This window comes from Salarias fasciatus, chromosome 11 (assembly GCF_902148845.1).
Source record: "Salarias fasciatus chromosome 11, fSalaFa1.1, whole genome shotgun sequence".
In the NCBI taxonomy this organism is placed as follows: Eukaryota; Metazoa; Chordata; class Actinopteri; order Blenniiformes; family Blenniidae; genus Salarias; species Salarias fasciatus.
The window spans coordinates 9,318,131-9,327,987 of record NC_043755.1 but is presented as its reverse complement, the minus strand read 5'-3'; the positions used below and the strand labels follow the sequence as shown (position 1 = coordinate 9,327,987).

The 9,857-nt window shown below is 41.0% G+C and overlaps 1 long non-coding RNA gene across 1 annotated transcript; it reads right to left on the bottom strand.

Moving 5' to 3' along the window:
* Positions 1 to 5,062: 5,062 nt before the first annotated feature.
* LOC115396207 (uncharacterized) lies at positions 5,063 to 5,616 on the bottom strand. The gene is made up of 3 exons (XR_003932360.1): positions 5,463 to 5,616; positions 5,306 to 5,364; positions 5,063 to 5,174 (listed from the first exon to the last, which is right to left on the bottom strand). It is a non-coding gene; the product is annotated as an uncharacterized LOC115396207 (long non-coding RNA).
* Between the last annotated feature and the right edge of the window lie 4,241 nt (positions 5,617 to 9,857).

The following is a 9,857-nucleotide window of genomic DNA, read 5'->3' as shown; positions in this document are numbered from 1 at the left end:
CCAGCGCCCTGAGTTGGATGAAGTTGTAGGAAAAAAGGATGGATAAATGGGCCACTAAAATCAAGATTGAAGTGTTTTACCACTGGATCCTATGAAGGATTAACTGCAAATGCACCGTGCGTTTTCCTGAGTGCACTGCAAGACTGTTCCATATAAACACAATCGTATTGATGTTACCTAATGCATCTACATATCCCTAAGCTGTTGTACACTAAAGATCGCGGCCTTCGTGTGTTTCACCGCTGCGTCCACCGAGAGGATGGGGGTCAGTGGAGCTTGTGAAACGCCGTGTGCACAAAAGGGGGGGAGCGAGAGAGACAACTTCTGACTCACGCTCCTGCTCCTTACATGCACCCAATCCACTCCTATCTAGTACCTGTCACACGCTGGCTGCAAAATGGAATTGACTATTGATTTCCCCCTTACCACAGGTCAGCTGCGCTGGCAGGCTATAGAGGGCTCACCGAGACCATCGTCTGGGACAACAAGAGGAGGGGAAAAGAAACACCGGGAGGAAATACACACATTATGAGCCACCATATTCTCCAGGCTCGTGTTAAAGAAATGCAATCGGCTTTAAAGGAAAACCGTGTGTGACACCATTTGGCAGTCTAACACACTTGTGACCAAGCAAAACCACAGTGGGATTTATTATCCGTGGTGAAGTCGGAACAAGCACACTTAAAGTCACGTATGATTCAGATCAACTGTAACAGAGGCGTGGACCACAGTGGGTGTCAGGATGGAGAAGTGAAACTGAGCAGGATTTCATGTGAAGAAAGCCAACAGTCGTGGCTGAGAGTTATGGTAAAGAAAACATTTTATGAAGAGCCATTTTATTTGTGTCTGAAGTTACTGCGCTTTTCATTTTTTCCTCCAAAGAATGAGAGGTCCAGGCCTGTCTTTCCCCCAGGGGATTTCCACCTATATGCTTGATCATGGTGCAATATGTTTGAAGCATTTAACAGAAAGAAATATAGGATTTTTCACATTAAAAGTTTTAATGATTGACAGACACATCATTATTAATCACAGCTGGTAACTGAATTGTGGCGAATGTCATGAAAAGCACTGGGTTTTTGTTATTCACAAGGTTAAAATAATGGAAATCACTATGTATGTAACTGCAGAGAGGGATTTAAAATGTTACATAATTTCAAAGGGAAAATATAAAGATATATGGACTTCAGTAGAGTAGATGACAGTGAAAGAAATGCAGTTAAAAAGTAACCTGCACTCTGATCAGTTGCTTTTACATGAATATCGATCTTGTTTGGTGGCCATGACGTGTGTTTTCCTCTGAAGCACAAAAAGAGATAATCCTTTGTGTCTCACCGTGGGGAAAATTTCAATGTTGCAACAGCACAAGACAGTAAAAAAAGAAAAAATAGAAACAATATAAAAAAAACTTAATAACACAATACAGTGAGCATATTTTTTGATAAAGCTGGTGAAGGTTGGGCTTAAAGTTGACAGACTAAACAAACAGAACAGTACTGATGTATGGTTGCAGGATAGTGTTGCAAAACTGGCAAACCGAAGGAACTATATCAGCTGAGGGGTGGTTTGATGAAATGGCTAAAATCTCCTCCTTTGAAAGATTATGCTGTGAGCCAAGAGAAAGGCAAGACATCTACAAGGAAATATGGGGCCCTGCCCTGCTGTAAACACACGTACTGATGAGTTTCCCCATTTTTTTAAAGACGAGCCATCATTATACTCCCTCCCACCACCTCCAAGGGGTCAAGAGGGAATCCCAGGACCGAGGTATGGCCTTGTTGATGATCTCTTTCTCTCTGCAGTGGAGATGCTGCTTCCTCAGCAGGCCGCTCAGTAGAAAATGGCTAATAGGAAAAAAAAAAAAAAAAAAGAAAGAAAAAAAAAAAATCCAATAAACATACAAACATCTGTTTGCACCAGAACAGAACGATGCTCAAACTGGAATTGGCTTTCGGCTGTATCACCATACCTCAGCGATATGCATGAGATAACAGTTCATATCCATACCTCAGGATTTTTTTTTTTAAGACTTTTCTTTTTAGAGAATACTTGTAAAGCTCAGTAGCCCAGAGCCAACAACATGAGCAGTAAAGTTGAGCTGTACAACTTTCTCGAAAGGCTCAATAAACTTTTACGGTGTGTCAGTCTGTGGACCAGCTGAAATAAAAACTAAATGAGTCCTTTGACCATTTTGGTAGACTCACTTGAAGATGCCCGCACCGGCGTCTGAAACCAGAGGACTTCAGTCAACGATAAAACAAAACGACCAACAGGACCCCAAGGGGAACAACTGCTCATCGTGTTTGTTGACAGTGTTGTTTGCTGCTGCTCATTGCTAAATGTGCCCAGGAGAACTGCTAAATTCAGTTCTTTGTTCCATTTGCCACATTAAAAAAAAAAAAAAAAGTCACAAAAGATTGACATTGCTGAGGACAGTAAGGTAAAATGCTGTGCACATTGCTCTTCCTCCCAAAGCATGAATATTCTGGTTTGCAGACTCAAACTCCTGCAGAATACATGATGGTAAACTCTAAAAGGCTACAGGAGTTCATTAGTGCAAATCAAGTGCACCAAAAAAAAAAGGAAGGAATGCAAAACAAAGGGCAACCGATCAGTTGTCGTGACTTTAGAAGCGAGGCCTATTTTAGTCTCCTGAACACTTCACAATGTCAGTAATTAAACAGTCCAACAGTATTACTGTATCAGTGACAAAAATCACCAAAAATCATTCTTGAAATGGCCGAACATCTGTTAGATTCATGTGATTCAGAGAATTTTTCCACTGGCATCCAAGACTATTACCCAGTAAATAAAGCTACTGACATCTGTCATTCATATTTAGACTATAATCATGCTGCTCTTTGTAAAAGAGGGTGCATCTGACTTCACTGATAATAGGAGGTTGGATTTGTTTAACATCTGCATTTTCACTGCAAACTACTCAAAACAAGCCGAAATAGCTCAGGTGGTGAAAAACAAGAATTTATTCATGTATCAATTTAATGGTGAATAAAATTCTGTAACATCTTGAAACTAGGTCTTAAGTCAAGTACTGCTTACAGATTTTGTTTATTTCTTAAAATAAATTGAGAACTAAGAACTTACACACAGTAACTTAACATCATTTAACCCGGTGACAACTCGGAGGTGTGGGAGAGCTGAACTGAGTGTTTATGGTAGAATACTGAGTGAATTAAAGATGCCGTCTTTCCACGCTTTCTGATGATACTAAAATGTTTAATTTTAATAAAATACATCCACAGTGATTTAGGGTTAAAATGATAGTTTCGGTTCGACAAAAAAAAAACCCCACTGTTCTCTATTGAATTGATTTGACCAAAGCTCACTTGTTTATGCACAGTTAATTTTATTACCCACACTCAATTTTGCTCTCCTTTTAAAAACAGTGCAAGAGGGCCATTAAGCCATTGATTGAGGGTAAGGGGGCAAAGAAGAGTTGCATGATGTGTGTGAAAAGATCAGTAGAAACTGAAACTTGGATTAAATGTATTTTCTATACTCTGAAGAGCACAGACATTATTCACAGGACTAAATATCGCATGACAACATTAAACGTGGCGGTAGGCCTCAAACTCAATGCCACTACTTCTAAAAGCTCATTTTTATGATGTATGGCATGGTTGGGTTCCATTCTACACCCCATAAATAGTTGATTGCTTTACTTTGATCTGTCACTTATTTCCTTATTCATGTTCTGGGTGAATGCTCGTGTCAGGCTTGCTTTCACACTCCTGATTGATTGATTGATTTATGGGTCGATCAATGGAGAACCTTATCCGCTCACCATTTCACACATTCAAAAGTCTCTTTCAGGCAGAAAGTCAAAGCTGAGAGGTAAAGGTTTCCTTGAACAGAATGTAGAAAGTGGACCTGTATGTATATGTTTTAGTCAAATGAATCAGTTATCCAAAATTCTAATTTTAAAACACCATATTGACAACTAATTGCCTTTACTGCAAACGCCAGCGTGCCAGTAAAACAAGCAATTACCGAAGGAACAAAGCTATTTGGAAAATTAGCATAGCCACAAGTAGTACTTGCAAACAACAGATTGTAAACAGATTATGAGATTTGTCAAAGGCTGACCTTCTGTTAAGCAGCACCTGTGTGAGGCAGTGAGAGCCAAAAGGGTATCTGAGCAAAGGAACCAACAGATGGCAGTCTGGTAACATCCAGACCCCAGTCAGTCATTTATGTTGAGGAAAGGTTGGGAAGAAAAAAAGAGGCACTGAGAAATTTAACCATTTCTGAATTTTATATTCAAGAGTAAATGCATATTGAGACATATTTTAAAGTTACAGGCAAGGATACAAGAGTGCAAAAGCTTGTTCGCAGATAAGTTACTAAACTTTGTATTTTTTGTACCACATGCTTGTTGCTTGTTAACTTCTCAGAGGGACACAACATGACAAATCACCATGTTCTTCTCACTGGACCTGATTTTGGTTGAACCAGATGCCTGTAAATAGGATTTCCTTGGGCAACGGGTCTGACATTGAGGCTTCTTTGCAGATACTGAGCAGAATGAGATGGAAATGTGGGGAATTCCCAACCACCTGGAACTGGACTAATACCCGCCGACCAGTGAGACGAACCGTAGAAAGGGATTGCTGCTTCTCCTGGGCCGTACCCCGTCAGACCTCTCTGGTAAGTGTCCTGATTCGTACCTTGGGGCGGGGGAAGTCCTTTGAAAGCAGTGCCATGAATTTGTGGGGTAGAATCATAAACAGGGAGGCCAGGATCACCGTAGACAAATGGCAGTGGCTTGCTGTGATCTTGAGGATTGCCATATATAAGATCAGATTGGCTGGGGGCTTCAGCCGGTGCTGGTGGTCTGTAGTTGCTGAACGACGGTCCTGTTGGAAAGCTTTGCATTTGGTTGGTGGCGTACTTACTTTGATTTGGAATGTATGGAATTTTCTTTGTTGGAAATCTGTCAAATCCCCTGGAGTCTTCATGGTCATGTACTGCATATCCAATGGGGCTTCTTCCTGGTTGATTCGGACTGTAGTAAGCCGTGTTCATCCGATTTTCATGCAGCGCAGAGGAACTGGTGTCGAAATGTTGATGATTCACTCCATAATGAGATGGTCCCAGCAGGTCAGGTGCTCCATGGTCTCCAGGATAGTCCAAACCCAAGGCAGCTGCACGGGCTGCAGCAGAGCAGCAATTAATAAGTGGTAGCTGTGCACTGTTTGTTGTTTCATTGTTTTGAAATGTCAAATATACTCACTAATTGGTAATTATGAGAGAGCAGTGTCATCAATCAAAGAACACTACTTACCTCTTGCTGTTTTAGCACAATACACACCTCCAGCTGACACAGAGTGGAGCACAATAGTGCTGCAAAAGAAGTGGGAGAAAAAAACAATAAGACTGTAAACCAAACAGCACAACTCTGAGCAAAAATGAGAGTTTTTTTAGCCGCAGATTTAAAATACCTGAGAAAAACCACTGGAAATACACACATTTCTGCAGTCAGGCCAGGGTAAACCTCCTGATATGACGCTGAAGTTGGCTCACAGCGCCTTGGACAGCAGATGAAGTGAACAGTCAGACCCCACCTCAGCTTCGTTTACTAATTGAAGACAGCTGTTGTCTTAGCAACCAAAAACCCAACCACTACTGAGTCAAGTCAGCCACTGGCAAATTGCTTCATTATAAGAAATTAGCTAAAAGCCTGCTTCCAGCAGAAAACAACAAAAAAACAAGACATCGGCATATTTTTTACTTTCAGAGATGCAAAACACATTTAAAGATGGCAGTGTGAATCATAGTATTATCTACATTGTTTTCTCAGTATAATTTTATCATCACATCAGACCTGTGGGGTGTGAACAGCTTGATAATTAAAACACATAATTCACTGCAGAAAAAAAAAATATATGGGTGATTACCATAATTACAACAAATAATTAAATTTATTAGGTTTGACCTTTTTTATGAAAAGGTTCAAAGAACATAGCAAACATATGTAAACCTGCAACATTAAAAGGCTTTTTAATAATGCATGCTGACTGGCCAGAACATGGAAATAAATTAGACAAAACCGAAGCTTTTTTTTTTTGCTCAAGGTGAAAATTAAGCTTTTCAAGAAAAGAACACATCATACCTGTCATGAAGCACGGGTAAGCCTTGGTTTACCAAGGCTGCTATGAAGTGCTTTAAATTCGTGAGGAGCGCAGTGAAATCGTGAGAATATGAGAATATTAAAGCATCCTGTGGTGAAATATACTGCCCAGTGTCACAAAGCTCAGGCTCAGTCGTAGGTTATGCATTCTCGTGCAGGTTAATGATCGAAGACAGCTGGAAAGCATCCAAAAATAGCGAAGAACAAAACACCAGAGAAGAAGTCTCTTCTTATGGGCCCGGAGCGGAATCTTATAGAATATTTATGGAAATTGAAACATGCATTACTGGGAAGTATTATACCTGGAGCAACCGGAGCAGTTTATTCAGCAGGAATGGTCCAAATTAACTGTTTGTTATAATAATTATTGAATAATCTTATGAATAATTGAAGAAAAATTGAAGTACATTTAAAAAAAAAGGTTTTTTCTGAGAAAATTGTGCAAGATTTCAGTTCCTGTTTCTTGAAAATGAGTCACAACAAAGTCGTCCATGTTTGCGTGTGTGCAGCTGAGTGCAGTGGAAACGTTTAATAATTCACCCAAATTATTTCTGTCAGGGCTGACAAGCTAAACAGAGGCTTGATTTAATTCTGTAATTGCACGTTCACCTTTACCCTGAACCCGTACTTTGGTAATTAATAGGCCTGAGCTTTATTTGAAGTGTGACATGGCAAGTAATAGAATTTGAATTGCAGGTGATGTGAAACCAAATGTGTGAATGCCTGTTTGGCCAAAGAGCTGGTGTGTGTATGTTTTTTTTTTTTTGTTGCTTTTTTGGCCACCAGTCTCACCCGGGGGAGTGCAACGGCAAAAAGTGGCACCAACCTTCAATCAACCTACAGACCTAAAGTGCTCCTGCAATTTTAAGACCATCTGTTTGTTGTGAATTAGACCTGAACTTTGCTATTAGACTCTTGCAGTCCTTTGCAACTGTGGATAAGCACACAGATTTAAGCAGTCTGATACACCCTGAGGTGATGGTGCATGGTGGCTGCATTTACCTTGTGCTGGCGAACACATCAAGCAACATTAAAGCTGCATGATATCTTGTGTAAATGAGGTTAAATGACTTGAATTCGTCCCTCTAGAGGCAGGTGATGGAATACAAGGTCAGAGCTCCACCTCTCAACCTCGGGGTGACGGTGAGGACCCTCACTTGGCTGCCACTATTTCCTCGGGGCCTCATTTGCAAGTAGCGGGAGGCATGCGGTCTCATTTCCGCAAGATGTTGACACAGACAGAGCGGCGTCGCCGGGCTGCCAAGCCAACTCTGACCCCTCGGTGACAAAATGTCCCGGAGATGGTCGCTGTGACCAAACTGTGGCGTGCAGTGCCCCGCAGTTCCATTCATGATGAAATAACTCCATTTGTTTTGGGCTAATTTTCCAAACTCGTGTAAATATGTATCAGAATCAATTAGGCCTAATAATATACAGTCCTTAGAGGATTCACATCAAAGCACATAAGCACACAATCCAATTAAGAGTGTTTACTGTGTAGATTGAAATGCTCACTGTTCCGCTCTTAAACCCAATCCGCATATCAGTAAACAGTGCTTGCCAGAGTGTCTTTCCAGTGGTGGTGTGTGGGCATATTTGTGTGTGTGTGTGTGTGTGTGTGTGTGTGTGTGTGTGTGTGCGCGCGTGCTCATATGTGCAAGTCAACGGAGAGATAACAAATGAGAATATATGCAGGCTTGTAATCTTTAATATGGTTTAGTGCATTTATTTTGCATGTCAGTACATCTTAAAGAATCCGTCCCTCACGACAAGATGGCAGACCCCAACGAGACCGGTAGCCAGGAATTACAGACCTTTTATTATTTTGAAATGTGTGATACAGTTACAGTGATTTTTTTTTTTCCTGTTGAGAAGAACGGCTGAGGGCAAAGTAAGAGCATTAATATTAAAGTGTGTTTGTCATTCTTAACACGAGGGCACAGCAACAGCCTTTTTTTTTTTTTTTTTTTTTTTTTTTTTGACTTTCACAAGTTTTTGAGTCACATTCTTTTTAACAGGTGCAAGATTTTGCTGATGGCTTGGTCACAGCTTATTGTTATGCATTCAGACTATAAATGACACAGATCCTATATAAATGAAACGATGTCATGCTACAACCATCAGTCGACAGCAAGAAGACCCTAGATCTTTGTATGGCACACATTCTCATTCTGATACTTGAGCTCCAAAGGCTCACGTGTATCATATTAATCATTATTTGATACAATGCCTCTATCTCATATTATCATCAGACTTTGCAGACGCTTTGAACACATTCTGTCACAGATTTGCTTGTCGGTTTGATTGTGTGCATGAGTTGCCCCCAAATTCCACAGCGTCCGTCTGCGCTCCGCTCCGTTCCGGTCCGACCGCCGCAACAAATACGTTGCTATTTTAATGACTGTAGCTGATTCCACAGCCTCCGTTCGGCTCCGTCTGGGTCCGCTCTGCTCCGCTCTGCTCCGCTCTGTCAGTCCGAAATAGAGCCAAGGTCTATTTTTCTCTCCGGTCCGGTTCGTCCAGGTCTCCGTACGCATAAATTTCCACAGTTCAGATCGCACCAAACAGGAAAGAGAACTCCAACAACCTCCGGCTTTATACAAAATAAAATCATTTTTATTAAAAACTTTAAACTGTTTAAAGGCGTTTTATTTGTCCTCACATTAATTTTCAGATATATCACGAATAGACATACCATGCTGATTAAAATATACACTTTAAAAAGCAGGCAAACAAAAATTAAAACACACTATCAAGTTTTGTATGACAAACTTCTATTTTGCCTGTAATCAAGCTATAGTCGAACGTTTCTGAATGTTTACACAGCTGCATATATGGCCTATTTTTAGGGTATTGTCCATAAATTTCGTGTTTTCTACAAAATACATATTCAGGACCATGTATGCATTTTATTCTGAATGGCCCGAATGTCAACATCCTGTCGCACGAAATTCAGCGTCTTGAAGCACAACAACCATGGATGAAGAGACACTGATTTTGGAAGTGGAGAATCATAACATTTTATATGACCCCAGTCATCCTTTCTACAAGGATGTACAGAGAAAGATCCAAGTGCGGGCCCAGATTGCTCAACTGTTGGAGGTCGATGGTAAATAGCGCATGCGCTTGTCTGCTTCTCCGGCCGGACGGAACAGAGACGCAGTGGAGCAAAGCGCATGCTGTGGGTTTTAATAAAACAGAGCTGAGCTGAGCGGAGCGCAGACGGACGCTGTGGAATTTAGGGGTTAGCTGTTTCTCCATGTTGGCCCTCTGATGAACTGGTGACATGTTTGGGGTGTTTCCTACTTTTTTGGCCGTTTTAAGCTGGGATTGGCTCCAGTCCCTCCAAACAGGGTGTAGAAGATGAATGCATTAATGTTTTGTGAGCTGACTGTTGCCAGTTACACAGAAAACCTCAGTTTGAACGTAACATAAGCTTTAAGTACAATTTATTTTTAATATACTGTAAATTCACACATAGAAACTCAGTGTCTTAATTATAGGTTCAGGCTTCTGTTTCAGATTGCCTGTCTTCATTGCAGTTCCCCCATTCTTTCACCCACAACTGTGGACAACAGATGCTGAACTGTTTGAGCTGTCGGGCTCAGGCTACCTCCCAAACACGAATAGTAATCAGCAAAGGGAGCAAGGGAAAAACCTGGAGGAACTCACACGCAAAAAGCAACAGTTTCCTTAAAAAAGAAAG